The sequence below is a fragment of the Talpa europaea genome (assembly GCF_964194135.1).
Source record: "Talpa europaea genome assembly, chromosome: 4".
NCBI classification, from domain to species: Eukaryota; Metazoa; Chordata; class Mammalia; order Eulipotyphla; family Talpidae; genus Talpa; species Talpa europaea.
Window position 1 is genome coordinate 86,744,800 of NC_140070.1, and position 15,276 is coordinate 86,760,075.

Below are 15,276 nucleotides of genomic sequence, written 5' to 3' on the forward strand. Positions count from 1 at the left end.
TCACAACCCTGTATGATTCAGAAATAGAAGATTCCACCTCTTCAGATTTATGCTACCATACTACACCCACCACCAAGGCACCCATAGTCCATTCTACCTCTCCCTCCTACCCTCTCCAGGCTAGCCTCAGTTTTACAGTCAGATTTCTAGGGTTTATTTTTGTTTTGGTATTGTCTATTTGTTTTGTTTCTCTATATTCCACATATGAGTGAAACCATCTGGTCTTTCTCTTTCTCTTTCTGGCTTATTTTGCTTTGCATAATTCCCTCCAATTCCATCCATGTTATCACAAATGGCAAGATTTCATCTTTTTTTTTATACCTGAGAAGTTGAGAGAGAGAGAGAGAGAGAGAGAGAGAGAGAGAGAGAGAGAACAGATATTACCACATCTTCTTAATCAACTCATTTGTCCTTGGGCACTTAGATTATTTCTGTAATTTGGCTATTGTAAATAGTGCTGCAATGAACTTAGGAGTGCATATATCCCTTTGCATTAGTATTTTTGCATGCTTTGGGGAGAGGCTTAGAAGTGAAATTGATGAATCATATGATAAATCTATTTTTAATATTTTGAGAATGTAGACCAATCTACGTTCCCACTAACAGTGTGCAAATGTTCCCTTTTTTCCATACCTTTGCCAACATTTGTTGTTTCTGGCCTTTCTGATATGGGCAATTCTCATCGGTGTGCATAGTATCTCATTATCACCTGATGACAAGTGATGATGAACATTTTTTTTCGTGTGCCTGTTGGCCATCTGTGTGTTTTCTTTGGAGGGGTGTCTATTTAGGTCTTCTGACCAATTTTGGTTGGATTTTTTGTTTTCTTTTTGGTGAGTTGATTGAGTTATTTTTACATACTTAACTCCTTTGTCATAGATTAACTCTCTGTATAAGTGTGGATTTATTTCTGGGGCTCTTAGTCCAGTCCTTGCTTTGTAGTATATTTTGAATTCTCAGCCTATGATACCTCTCTTCCTTTTTTGTTAGGATTGCTTTGGCTATTTGGGGTCTTTTTTGGTTCCATGTAATTTTTTTTTCTTTTTTGTACAGATAAGACTTATTTAGGAGTAAGTTGGAACAGACACAAGGGCGCTAGAGATTACAGTGCCACTACTGAAATCATGCAGCCAAGAACTCTGGTTTAAGAGATAGCAAGTAATTTAATCTAAGCTCATATCTTCCTCTTTATCCTTCCTTTCCTTCCGGGTAACTTCCTTACTGTTCTGCATAGCTTAAGCAAACACTTCTGCATCACCCTTGTTGGCAGTCTCCACACCCTCTGTGGCAGACCAGACTGGCACATGAGGGGACCCAGCTACCCCAAGGCCAAGGCTGCACTGAACATGCCCATGACCTGCTGGAACTGGGGCAAGGTCATTGTGATCTAGATCTCCTCTTTGGTCTGGGGCAGCAACTCCCCAGAGAGCAGACAGGACAGCCTGTTTTCCTGTACATCCATGTTGGTGAGGGTAGATGCTATGATCTCCAGTGTCAGCACATGGGCCAGGTCAACTTGCTGGCCACCTCCTGGCCTAGATGGTAAGTTCATAATGGCTAGAATGCTCTGGAGGTCACTTAGTTGGATGGGCTGGATGGGCTGGAAGCTCCAGTGCCTGAACTGGGTGCAGGGCTAGAACTGGTAGCCAAGGCAGCTGCTGGAACAAAAGGGGCTGGGATGGCTCAAGAAGAAAAGACAGTGGAGGACTGGGTGACCGCTGCCAACTGGCTCTGAGAGCTGGATGAAGAGCTGATTGCTCAGGGACCTCTGCTCAGTAATCTGGCCAGGCCTGGGCCAGTAAAGGCCCCAAGTAGGCCTAGTCCGCTGGTGGATGAATGAGCTACATGTTGTGGTTCATGTTCGCCAGCAGGTTTTGGAGGCCACCCTCCCCACCCAGTGTGGAGAGGTCTTGGCCTGCACTGCTCCTGGCCCCCAGTGCTCCAGCCATAGGGTGTCGTTCAGATACTCATTGACTTTGTGGCAGAGCTTCTCCTCCAGGTCTGTCTTGGGCTTCTGCATCCAGAAGAAATGCTGCTTGGAACCCCTGCTGGAGGCACTGGGGCACACATTTGCATTCACTCACAGTCATCAGGAAAAGAGGATCAGGGTGTCTTCCATGTTCCTAGAATTCCTGTCTTTGCAGCAGAAGTGAATGAGGGAGTTGGCCGTCTGTTGGAAGTACAGCAGCCCTTTCTGCTTATTGGGGGTGAGAGCAGTTCCTTTTAATGACATATTTCTTGCCTGAAACTCTAGCAGATACTTGTTGGAAGGCCCCATGAGAGCTTTGCACTAGGCTGGGAAACAGTGCACCCGAAGTCATCATTCTGGCCCATATGGTTCCATACAAATTTCAGTTATGTTTGTTCTATTTCTTTGAAGAATGCGTTGATAGGGATTATAATCAATTTGTACATTGCTTTGGATTTGTCAATTTTGCTTATTTTTTCAAAGACTCAACCTTTGATTTTATAGATCTTTTGGACTTTTTAAAAATTCTATTTCATTTATTTCTGCTCTAATTTTTATTATTGCCATCTTTCTACTTGCTTTCAGTTTTATTCGTTCTTCCTTTACTTTTCCTTAAGGTATAAGTTTCGGTTATTTATTTGAGCTCATATTTCTTCATGTGGGCCTGTATTGCTATATATGTTCCTCTTAGCGCTGTTTTTTTTTTTTTTTTAAATGTTCCACCGGTTCTGGTACTTCATGTCTTCATTGTCATTTGTCTTGAGGTATTTTTTTTTTCTGCTTTCCTCATTAACCCAATTGTCATTTAATAGTATGTTATTGCATCTCCACATGCTAGAGGTTCTCCCTGCTTTCTGCAGTTGATTTCTGGTTTGAGACCATGTACCTTCTCTTAGTCAATGGTGCATGCCTCCACACTGCCCACCTCTCTTCTCCCCAGGGCTGCTGGCCAGGTGGCAGAGCTGCGATTCTCCTGCCTAGGACCACAACCTCCAGACATTTCTCTCCATTCACCTCTAGCCTAATGAAGCATGAATCTCTCATTGTCCCTCACTGGCCCTGCTGGTCTCTAATGTCGTAGATGTGTTCTAGTTTTGCCCCATGTTATGCAACCCTCTGGGTACAGTGCAGGTGTGAGTTAACTTTTACATTATTCTCCCAGAAGCAAAGCAAGGAACCACCACTGATACCATCTTTGACCAGATTTATTTTTATTTATATTTTATATCAAATCTTTAAAAAACATGGAGCCTCAACTCCTAAATTTTTGCTAAATCCCTTTTATGAATACACTGTTTCGATTATCATAACCAAAGGAAACTCTGTAAATAACTCAGAAAAATATCAACATTGGTTTTGGGTGTTATATCAACTCCTCTGTGATTGCTGTAACCTCTAGTTTTCTTTGCTTGGGAAACTGCAGCCTCTGATTGCACTAACATACCCCTTATTGTTGAAACAGGTGGTTGGGTCATGACCATGTTGGTGTATTCCTTCTTATCATTTTGTCACTAGAAGACTCATTAATCATGGCTGACTTGATTGTATCTTGGGTGTGATTCATAACGTGATACAGCAGTTACTGTGGAATATAGGAACAATGAAAATTAAAGTTAGGAAGAATTCTTCCCAAAATACAAAGAGTATGAAAAGTTCGTAACATGGGAAATAGAGCCAGAAATTCCATATTCTGCCTACTGTGAATCCAGGTAGAGAAAATTATAAGAAGACAAGCATGTAATAATAGAATAGATTCTTCCCTCAGACATATGACAAGAAAGGGATATTTTTTACATGAAGCTTAGAAAAGTGCTTTCAAGGGACATGTAGCAAATGTAGTGATTGGGTTTTGGACTAAAAACTTTCTTATACTTTTAAGTTCAATTTATGAATATGATCATTCCATTTTAAAGTCCAGAAGATTTTAGTACTCAATTTTAAGGAGACTTTAATTATCCTAGGGATCTACCCAAAGGACACAAAAACATTAATTCAAAAGGATACCTGCACTCCTATGTTTATTGCAGCACTATTTATAATAGGTAAGACTTTGAAACAAGCCAAATGTCCAAAAATAGATGACTGGATCAAGAAGATGTGGCATATATACACAATGGAATATTATTCAGCAATCAAAAAAGACAAACTCATGCCATTCGCAGCAATGTGGATGGAACTAGAAGGAATTATGCTCAGTGAAATAAGCCAGAAGGAAAAAGAAAAATATCAGATGGTTTCACTTATAGGAGGAATATAGGGGAACCAAATAAGGGATCAGGGAAAAAAATAATAACAATAAAACAAAACAAAACAAAAATAAGCAGACAACTATAAATCAGACATTCTGCAGAGGAGGGGGAGGGAGGGGATCAAAAAGAGGGCAGGAAGAGCACAAGGGACTATGGTGATGGTTCACAGGTGAATTGGTGGTGGAAATTTTATGGGGACTACACCTGAGAAAACAAAGCAAATGCTGGTTGCAATTGTATGGGGAATATAAAAATAAAATTTAAATTGAAAAAAAAAAGAAAGCAAATGCTGTAAAAAAAAAAGAACACTGATGTAAAATATATATAAATAAATTAATTAAATAAGAAAAATAAAAGAAGATAAAATCTCAACATGCATTTTGTACAAGCTCATTAACACAAATATAAGATTTTTAAATTAATTTAAAATTTATATTACTTAAAATTATATAAATTTGAATTATTTATATAGAAAAGAATTGTCGAAAAAATAAAGTGTTCTGGGCCTCCCCTGTTGGCACAGCTGTTGAGCGCTGGGCTGCAAGGCTTCCTCCAGCCTCTGCAGTGCCGGTTCATTCCCCGGCAGCCAGTGAGAGTCCCACCAAAATAAATAAATAAATAAATAAAATAAAATAAAATAAAAATAAAGTGTTCTTCTTCTGCACTGTTGGTGGGAGTGCAAACTGGTCCAACCACTATGGAGAGCTGTGTGGAGATTTCTGGACCTACTAAACATAGAGCTTCCATATGATCCAGCAATTCCACTCCTAGGTATTTACCCAAAGAACACAGAAACATCAATTCCAAAGAACACCTGCACCCCTATGTTTATAGCAGCACTGTTTACAATAGCTAAGCTTTGGAAACAGCCCAAATGCCCAAAAATAGATGACTGGATCAAGAAGATGTGGTACATATATACCATGGAATATTACTCAGCATTCAAAAAAGATAAACACATGCAATTTGCAGCAACATGGATGACGCTGGAAGGGATCATGCTCAGCGAAATAAGCCAAAAAGAAAAAGAAAAATACCGATGGTCTCACTCATAGCAGGGATCTAGAAAACTTAAATAAGGGACCAGGAAAATGAATAACTATAAGAAAGTGAAAATCAAAATCAACAAAAACTATGAACCAGAGACACTTTTTGGGGGGTGGGGGGCGGGAGGGGAGGGATTGGGTTCAGAATGGGGGGATTGCAATTGTGTGGGGAATATAAAAATAAAATTTATTAATTAAAAAAAAAAAAAACAGACACATGGGCCTTGGGGGGCCCTTTAGGCTCTCCACCAGCTCGTGGCTCTCAGCCAGCTCTCAGAGTGCCATTGGATTTCCAGGTCAGCAGATCGGGTAGGACACGTTTAAGACTTTATTTCCCTATTTTTTCCCTGAGTTGTACATTTCCTCATTTCCCCTTCCCTTGTAAATAAACCTTTTATTAACCTTTAAAAAAAATAAAAAAATAAAGTGTTCTGTGTATTCCTTAAGGGACAAAAAAAAAAAAGACATCTTGTGACATAATCGATTTCTAATAAAACATTGGAAAATTAAAAAAATTAGATTTCCTTTTTAGCTTCTTAAACTATGAATTAAATATTTTTGATATACTTTTTTCAATGTAGCCTTTCCTTTTTTCTTTTTTTTTTTAGTTGAGATAACATTGGTTCATTGGTTTACAACATTGTATATGATTCAGAAGTGTGGGGTGACACCTTTCATATGTACATTACGACATCACAACCACCACCACAGTCCACTATAGAACATTGTGCCCCATCCTCACTTTTCTCTCCCCATTGTCCCTCCCCCTCTGGTAGCCTCAACTCTACAGTCAGATTTCTAGGGTTTGTTGTTGGTTTGGTTTCATCTGACACTTAGTTTTGCTTCTCTCTATTTCACATATGAGTGCAACCACCCAGTATTTGTCTTTCTCCTTCTGATTTAATCAGTTTAGAGTAATCTCCTCTAGTTCTATGTTGTTGCAAAAGTCAAGAATTTATTTTTCAATAGCTGAGTAGTATTACATGGTGCATACATACCACATCGTTCTAACCACTCATCTGTCCTTGGGCACTTGAGTTGTTTCTGTAACTTGGTTATTATAAACAATGCTGCATTGATCAAAGGAGTGTACATATCCCTTTGAACTAGTGTTTATGCATTCTTTGGGTAGATATCTAAGAGTAAAATTTCTGGATTATATGGTCAATCTATTTTTAATATATTGAGGAATCTCCATACTGTTTTCCATAGGGACCGAACCAGTTTACATTCCCATCAACCATGTTGGAGGGATCCTTTTTCTCCACATCACCAATACTTGTCATGTCTGTTTTGCTTTGCCTTTTAATATGGGTCATTCACACAGAAGTGACATGGTATCTCATTGTGGCTCTGATTTATATTTCTCTAAGATAAGTTATGATGAGCATTTTTTCATGTGCCTGTTAGCTATCTGTATGTCTTCTTTGGAGACATGTCTATTTAGCTATTCTGCCCAGTTTTTGACTTGGTGCTTTATTTTCTTTTTATTGATTTGTATGGGTTCTTTGTAGATTTTGAATATCGGCCCCTTATCAGATGTATGTGTGCAAATTTTGTCTCCCATTCAGTAGTTGTCTTTTTGCTTTAGTGATAACCTTCTTAAGCATTTCAATTAACTGGCAAATCTTCCCAAATCATTGCTTAGCTCATAAATCTAATTTATTAAACTTATGAATGTGATGAAATTTGGATTTTCTTAAATGTTCCAATACTGTATATAAACTTACATGAGATTTCATCTTAAAATCACAACCCTGAATCTGTTACTCAATTGTACATTTATAAATTGAACTTAGAAGACTAATTTGTTGAGACAATCATTTAAAAATTATAAATACTTAAAATTCTTTACATGAACGATTCCTTAACACAAAAATATCAACATTATGGCTTTGATATGCTTGAACATTTCTTTACTTAATTCTAAGTTTCTCCATGTTAAAACAGGCTTACTATTAAGGGAATGATTATTTTATGGCAGGCTATATTGGGGACCCCCTTTTCCACTGATTGAGATTTTGGACCCAGACATTGAATGAGGACAGAATTCTCGGTACATGCGGTAGCCTATCCATAGTTATTGCATCAAATCCTCCACACAGGTTGTCTCAGTCCTTTACAGCACAGGGAAGGTGCCTTCCCAAGCTGAAGTCACACTTAGAATTTTCTGTCTTTTCTGCCTACTCATGAAAATCTGCAGCCCCCGCCAAGCTGTCATGTCATTTGATGGGATTTTATTATTCTTTATCTCTTAAGATATTTAAATATATTTTCTTCTAAGTGTAAAGATTTCTGAACTTAATGTAACCCTGTAACTTCCCTCCATATATTTCCTCTATGATAAGACTACTCAGTTTTACCCAAATAAAGGTGATATCCTTATAAATTCTAGGTCACTCCCATTTCAAGGTAATTCAACTAACAGCCCTAAAATTGAATGTTAGTATTTCTTAGCTGTTAATGCCTTGAGGTGGTGACAACATAATTTTGTTCATCTAAGCGCTGTGGGAGGAATTAGTAGGACTGAAGCAAGCTGTTAAAATGGAGGCAAGAAAGTGCCTCTTATTTGATTTCTCTCATGAACCGGGCCTATTGTGCTTGTTTTAAATAGTCTAAATAGAGGATAAAAGATTTTAAGAAACTGGAGATGGAGCCTCAAATTATTTCCTATTTGATGATTTGTGTCTGAAGGCAGCTGTGTATTGGCTGTAAAACATGCAGGAATAAGCTTGTCCGAGTAACCTAGGGACTTAACAACTTAGGATGCAATAATTCTTGCATCTGTTCAGAAATTTACCCAGGTTCTCTTCGCTCTCAGATCAAGTCAAATTAATTAGCTTGGCTCTTAAATAAAATTAAATCATTTCAGTGGAAAGTAATTCAATATATTATCATTGTCCAACACAAGCCTTGTGGTAATTGAAAGGTTCGGCGTGGTAAAGAATATCCAGGCCTAGCTTCCTCCGGGAAGGGAAAGTTTATTGCTCCCAGGCGACCTCACGGACCCACAGGTATCCGCATTCCTGCCAGCCAGGTGGGCTTCCTGGTAGGCTTTTGCATTCTGGCCTCCTGCTTGGACCTTTCAGAAATCAGGTTGATTTGTTCTCAGTATTTATTTTAATTTCCGTATCTATTGAGACACAGGGCAAGCTAGAAATTAGGCAGTTTTAGGGACAGCGCAGGAGGGGACCTCTGAAGAATTTAGGGAGGCTTCAGAGATAAGGACAACCAAGGGAAAGTAACCCATTCCACTAGGAAAAACAAATATCCCAGGACCAAGGACAACATTGTTAATGCTAGTCCTGGTTTCCTTCAGGTGGTAAAGGGAGGCGGAGATTGGAGAAATGGAGAGTGATTTAATTTATGGACACATTAGAAGGGCAGCTGTTTAACTTCAATGCAGGGATGCCCATCCAGAAGACTGGGCCATAAATTTAAAGATGCAACAAATGGGGAAAGAGAAAGCTATTAGATAAGGAATGTGAAGATCCCCCACTCAGTAGCAAATTAAGTGAGACAGCCGAGAACTAACCAATCACAAAGAGACTGGTGGAGCTTTAGAAAAATGAGGGAAAAAAGGTCTATATTCCCTGAGACACAACTCCACTTTGGCTTCCTTGCCCCTCCCAGGCCTGGTTCCCTGGCCTGGGAGTCCCACTTTATTTCTGTTCTTTTTCTCCTCAATAAACTTTTTCTTTCTCTAAACAAACTGCCTCTTCTCGCTTGCTTGCTGAGCGTCTGCGAAGTTCCTGCTGCGGCTTCGTGAGACACCAACCCGTGGGAGTCTAGTGGCTGGGGCTCAGCACTGCCCTGCAGCCTGGGATCTGTTCCTGGCTGGGAGACTAGGCCTGACAATTCCGGTATCACTATGTTGCATTAACTACTCTCTCTTCCCTCCTACTCTCAGCTTAATTGCTGATGATTTTTTTTTAAAGATTTATTTATTTATTTATACAAGCACTGGGTACAGTCAGAAGCGGGGGAGGATGAGAGAATTCACCAGAGCCAGAGCAGAGAGCAGAGCAGGCAGACTGACGAAGTACACGGCTGAGGGGAGCAGCGGGCGGCAGGAGAGGTCTGCGCGCCATGTGGGACACTCGCTGGCAGCTTCCCAACCCAGCTCTGCTCGATTGCTCGCCACCCAGGACGCCCTGCTGAGGATTTTTTAAGGCCCAATTCAGAACTGTTCTCTACTCCATACTGCCCTCTTCTGTCAATAAATTCCTGCAGCACAGAGCTCAGAGCATGGATTTGTATGCTGTGCAGTCCTTAATTACCTTACACATAAATTCTTCCTTCTCATGACATTATAGCTATATAAAGAGACCACACATCATAGCACCCAAGGAATCTTTTGCATCCTAAATCATTGTCTCTACATGACTCTGAGACTGTAACCTAGGTGGGGGAGGAGGGCTGAAGTCAAAGACTGTTACAGGTGGTGCCCGGGAGGGGATTGCGGGTGAGGATGAATGGCCCCAAGTGAGAAATACAAACAAAGCGTGGAGGGGGGAATGGGGGTGGAGTCTCTGATAAGAAATATAAAGGATTGCAGAAACCACCCCCAGGATTCAGTGTTTGGGATTTCAGCGCTTTCAGATCTTCAGCTATTCTGGGCTCAGCTATTTGTGCCTACACCATGTCAGTCTTCCCGAAGGCTATTGAGGGCCTCTGAAGAACGTGGAGAGGCTTCCAGCAGCCAACCTCAGAGGAGAAAAGTTCAGAGGTTTTGCAGGTAGCGAGCAACTGAAACATTTCCCAGGTTTGCTGCTGTTATGGCCTGGAAGGGAAGGTAAAAACCCAGAGCGGGGCGCCTCACTGAACTGTGTGAGTGTGGCCATTTGTCAGGTCATTCGGCTGCTGCAGCTGCTGTTTTCAGTGTCGCTTGTCTGGCGCTGTGTTGGGGCATCTCGGCAGCCCTGGTGAGCATCTCCTGGGGCAGCTTCTGCTGTCTTCGTGAGTTGGATCCCGGCCTGTGGTCTGGCTGCCACCAGCTCCAGGCCCTCAGTGGCGGGAAGTCGCCATCTTGGGACTTTAAAACACTGGGCACTGCTTTGGGTGAGGTAAATGGCCATTTGTGGCCCCAATGACTCTTTGTTTTTCTTTGTTTGTTAAATAAATCCTATTATTGTTGTTCTCTGAACCTAAGTAGTTTTGCAATTTTGCACACGGGTGAAGAGCTCAGTGTCTGGTAAACTATTTGGGCAATGTCCTTGTCCAGTTTTAGTGCCCCTTGTTGCCCTGTATGAAGACCAAGCGTTAGTGACTTGTCCAGGATGGTGCAGTTGTTATAGAGCAGCCCCGATGTAAAACGGGTTGCCTGGCTGTGGGTCCTCACCTGCGCGCTTAAAAGGGACTTATTAATACTCCACTGCAGGCACACACAAAAAGTTAATAAAAGGTTTATTTACAAGGGAAGGGGAAATGAGGAAATGTACAACTCAGGGAGAAAATAGGGAAATAAAGTCTCTTATGCGTCCTACGTGATCCGCCGACCTGGAAACCCAAAGGCACTCTCAGAGCTGGCCAGACGCTTCGAGCTGGCGGGGAGCCAAAAAGGCACCCCCCCCCAAGCCCATGTGTCTAGTTTTATACCAAATCTGGCTGCTTAACCCCACCCTCAGTTTCCAGCACCTTCCCTTCGGTGGTGATGGGATTTGTCTTGTCTTTCCCAATGTCCTCATGGCTTTGGTCTGGAGTGGGGTGGAGTCCTCAAAGCCTGTATGGAATTAGCTTTAGGTCGTCCTTTCCCCCTAACACAGTGAATTAGCGACTGAGCCCAGAATGGAACGTGTCTCCTGACACCAGAAGTGGAGGCTCTTTCTACTCAAAGATTTTGCTACTGCAGCGAATTGCTCGGTTCATGTTTAGATGGATGTGTTTTATTTTATTATTTATTTATTTATTTATTTTTATAGAGGCATGTTTTATTTATTTGTTTGTTTGTTTGCTTGCTTGTTTATACAAGCACTGGGTACAGTCAGAAGCGCGGGAGGGTGAGAGAATTCACCAGAGCCAGAGCGGGGAGCAGAGCAGGCAGAAGGACCGAAGTACACTGCTGAGGGGAGCAGCGGGCGGCAGGGGAGGTCTGCGCGCCATGTGGGACCCTCCTTCTGTGGCCGGCCCAGCGCTCAACCGCTGTGCCACCCGGGAGGCCCTGGATCTGTTTTATTTTAAAGACCATCTATTCCCCCACCCTGCTCTTCACATAGTTATTTAGAGGTAAAGACCTAAGTTTCTGTTCAAATATTTTTGGTTATTTGATTCTGGTTAGAAATTGTCTTTGTCCGTTTGGGCTGCTGTAACACAATACGTAGAGTAACTTAAGCAGCAAATATTTCTTATACTTCCAGAGGCTGGGGAAGTCCAAGATCAAGGTTCACTGTTAGGAGAATGGATGCTTGTGAGTCTGGATGTATTTGCCGGCTGAGGAATAATAGCCTGCACCAAAAGTGAAAGCAAGCAAGTGTGGATTTATTGAAGCAGGAGGAAAGAACTCCTGACAGCTGGAAGGGGCTCCAAGGGAGGAAGCCCGTTTTACCCCAGTCCTGTCTATGACTATAAACTGCAAGACTTCCTGTTGCCCAGTGTGCCAGACTATTGATTAGGCACTAGGTGGTCAGGAAGTTTTGTGGTGATTGCTTTTCTGTCCCCCAATTATCCTGTAACCAGATCTTCCAGGTGGTGGCCAGCTCAGCAACATTTCCGCAAAACACTTCTATTTTTCTGGGAATTGTTTTGTTCCTTGTGTTCCTGTATTGTTCAAAATCACTGTCCGGTGTCTCAGCCTTTTCCATTCCCCCAGTCCTCCTGTTCCCTGTTCCTCTCATCAGTACATCTGGTGTCTGGTAAAGGCCTGACTTGTGGTTTAGGGATGGCTATTTGCTTGTTGTAATTTCACATAGTAAGAAGAGAGATTATTTTTCTCCTGTCTCTTTTTATATGGACAATAATTCCATCATGAGAGTTATACCCTTACGACCTAATTATTGTGCAATGGCTTCACCTCCAATGCTATTACTTTTAGGGTTAGAGTTTCAACGTATGAATTTTGAGGGGCACAAACATTTGGTCTGTAGCAGAGATTGAGGAGAAGTGTCAACAGGACAGGGAGAGCCAGGACACACCATTCTCCCAGCATATATCCCTTACCCACTCCCCACACTCCCAGAAGTGTGTCTAAAATTTATTGCATATGTGATGTGTCTACATTATGGATCAATGACTTAGGACGGAAGACCTTGTATAACAGCCATAACAGCAGAAAAAAACAGTAGCAGTGATGCTGTCCTCTAGTGGCAGATCATGGAAACAGCCCATTAGCAAAAGAACCCCTTTCACATCCTAACAGAAGCTCCCTTAACCCAAATAAGTAGTAAGCCCTCAAATAATGTTAGTAGAGTTTGGGTTATTCAAAAGTTGCCTAGATTTTAATTTATTAATACTTTGTTAGTACTTGAACCTATCATTATGGCTTTACTTGCCCTCTCCTCCCACTTCGTTCTTAAGTGCAAACATCTAATATCTCAGAATGTGACCCTACTTGGAAATAAAGTAATTGTAGATATCATTAGTTAAGGTAATACGTTGACTTCAGTGATGTGTTTAGGGACTAGATTCTAACAACAAGGAAAATAAAAACAAAATAAGCAAATTCTGCACAGAGAAGAACTATCATTAAAATGAAAGTTACCCACTGAGTGGGAGAAAATGTCTGCACATCATACGTCTGACAAGAGATTAATATCCAATATTTAAAAAGAACTATTACAACCCAACAAAAAACAAACAAACGAAAAAACAATAAAAAATGGGCAGGAGAGCTAAATAGATACTCTCTAACTGACAAGATGAAACCAAAATGAACTCTAGAAATATGACTGCAGAATTGAGGCTACTGGAGGAGGAATTTGGGGGTGGGCACAAATCGTGAAGGTGGCCCAATATATGGGAAGGGTGCTTAAGTGGTGGCTGTGGTGTGATGATATAAATCTAAGAAGATGTGAATTTTTTTTTGTAGAACAATTGGGGTACAGAGGTGAGAGGATTCACCAGAGACAGAGTGGGGAGCAGAACAGGTGGATTTACTGAAATACACAGCTGCGGGGAGCAGTAGGTGAGGCAGGAGAGGTCTGCTGCCCCTCCTGTGGGTTAACTCCCAGGCCAGGGATGGAACTCAGGCAGTAGTGATGACAGCGCTGAGACTTAACCTTTAGGACGTCAGGAAGGCCCTCCAGAGAAGATGTGAACCTATCCCCCTGTATCACATACAATATTGTAAATCAGTGGTACTGCAGTGGTACTAATAACAAAATTAAAAATTAAAAAAATGAGGTTATACTGGAGTTTGGTGGGTCCCAATTCAATAGGACTGATATTGTAAACACCATGGCTCTACTAAACCTTGATTTGGACTTCTAGCCTCCAGAACTGTGTGATAATCAATTACTGTTATTTAAGTCACTCAATTTGTAGTACTTTGTTACAAAGTCATAGAAAATTAACACATCCACTACTTAGTATTTTTCTAAGTTTAATATTTTAGATTTCAAAATGAGGAATGTATTTGAGTTGGAAAATGGTATCCTAAATGAAGGCAATATGGCAAATGCCTGGGATAAAGATACTCTCCCAAGTTTCATCCCCAGCCATGAAGTGCAATATACTTACTGAGAAATCTGCTGACAACTCATCTTGTTATATGTTGATAATGTTTTTATGGCCAAGTTGCAAGTTTCCTTATCCTGGTCTTTTTGTCATTTCGACATTCTTCGGGTTGATAGAGTTTACACTTGTAGAGTAAATCATTTATCAGTTAGTGACTTCTGCATTTTATCTTTGGTGTTGTATCTTTTTATATGTCTGATCTCTAACTGGACCATGAACTCCTTGAGTCATTTACACTATTATAAAGTTATTGAGTTTTCTGGGGGATTTTGGCTTTATCCTGAAAAATGCAAGATACTTTATTGCAAAATGGCCCCTGTATTAGTCTGGGTTCTCCAGAAAAAGCGGTAATATCTGTTTTTGCATATCTGTGTGTGTATGTATATATATATATATGTGTGTGTGTGTGTGTGTATATATATATATATATATATAGAGAGAGAGAGAGAGAGAATATATTATATATATACCTTTTAATGATATGATGATGATTAAAATATATTTAGTTTTATGTCAGCTTGGCTAGATCAAAGTACCCATGAGTATATATAGAAGTTGATATGTATAACCAAGCTGACACATAAAATTAAACATCATACCTTTGTCATCTACATATATATCAAATCCCATATATATGTCAAATCTCTCCATATTTACAGAGACAGAAAGAGAGAGAGGGAAAGAGAGAGAGAGAAAGAGATTTTTAAAGTCTCCCTGATTTTAGAAGCCGACAAGTCCAAAGTCTGCACAGTAGCTGTGTAAGCTCTTCAGTGCCTATTGAAGCTGACTGGTAGGCCAGGAAGAGTTGGTGCTACAGATTAAATCCAAAGGCCATCTGCTGGCAGAATTCCCTCTTCTTTAGTGGAGGTCAGTTCTTTTCTAATAAGGTCTTTACTGATAAGGTGAGAACCATCCCATATTATAGAAAGTAATCTGCTTTATTCAAAGTCTGTAGATTTTTTAAAAAAATGTAACAAATACTTTCACAGAAACATGGAGAATAACATTTGACCAAATAACTGTGTGCAATGAGCTAATCAGGTTAACACGTAAAATGAGATATCATAGACCCCATGAATTCCACCTCTTTTGATTCATGCCTGTTTGTAGGCCCCTTCAATAGTCATTTTGGACTGTTCCTACGATATTCTTTGATCAATAGAATGCGGTTAAAATGAAACTTACCAAGTTCGATTGTAGACAGTAAGAGATCTTGTAACTTGTACTGTTGCTGTCTTGGGAGTCAGTGTCCATTTGAAGAAGGCAAGGCTAGTTGTGGGGAAGGCTTCATGGGAAGGAGGTCTTGGAGAAGAAAAATCATGAGGTAGAGGTCTAGCCATTT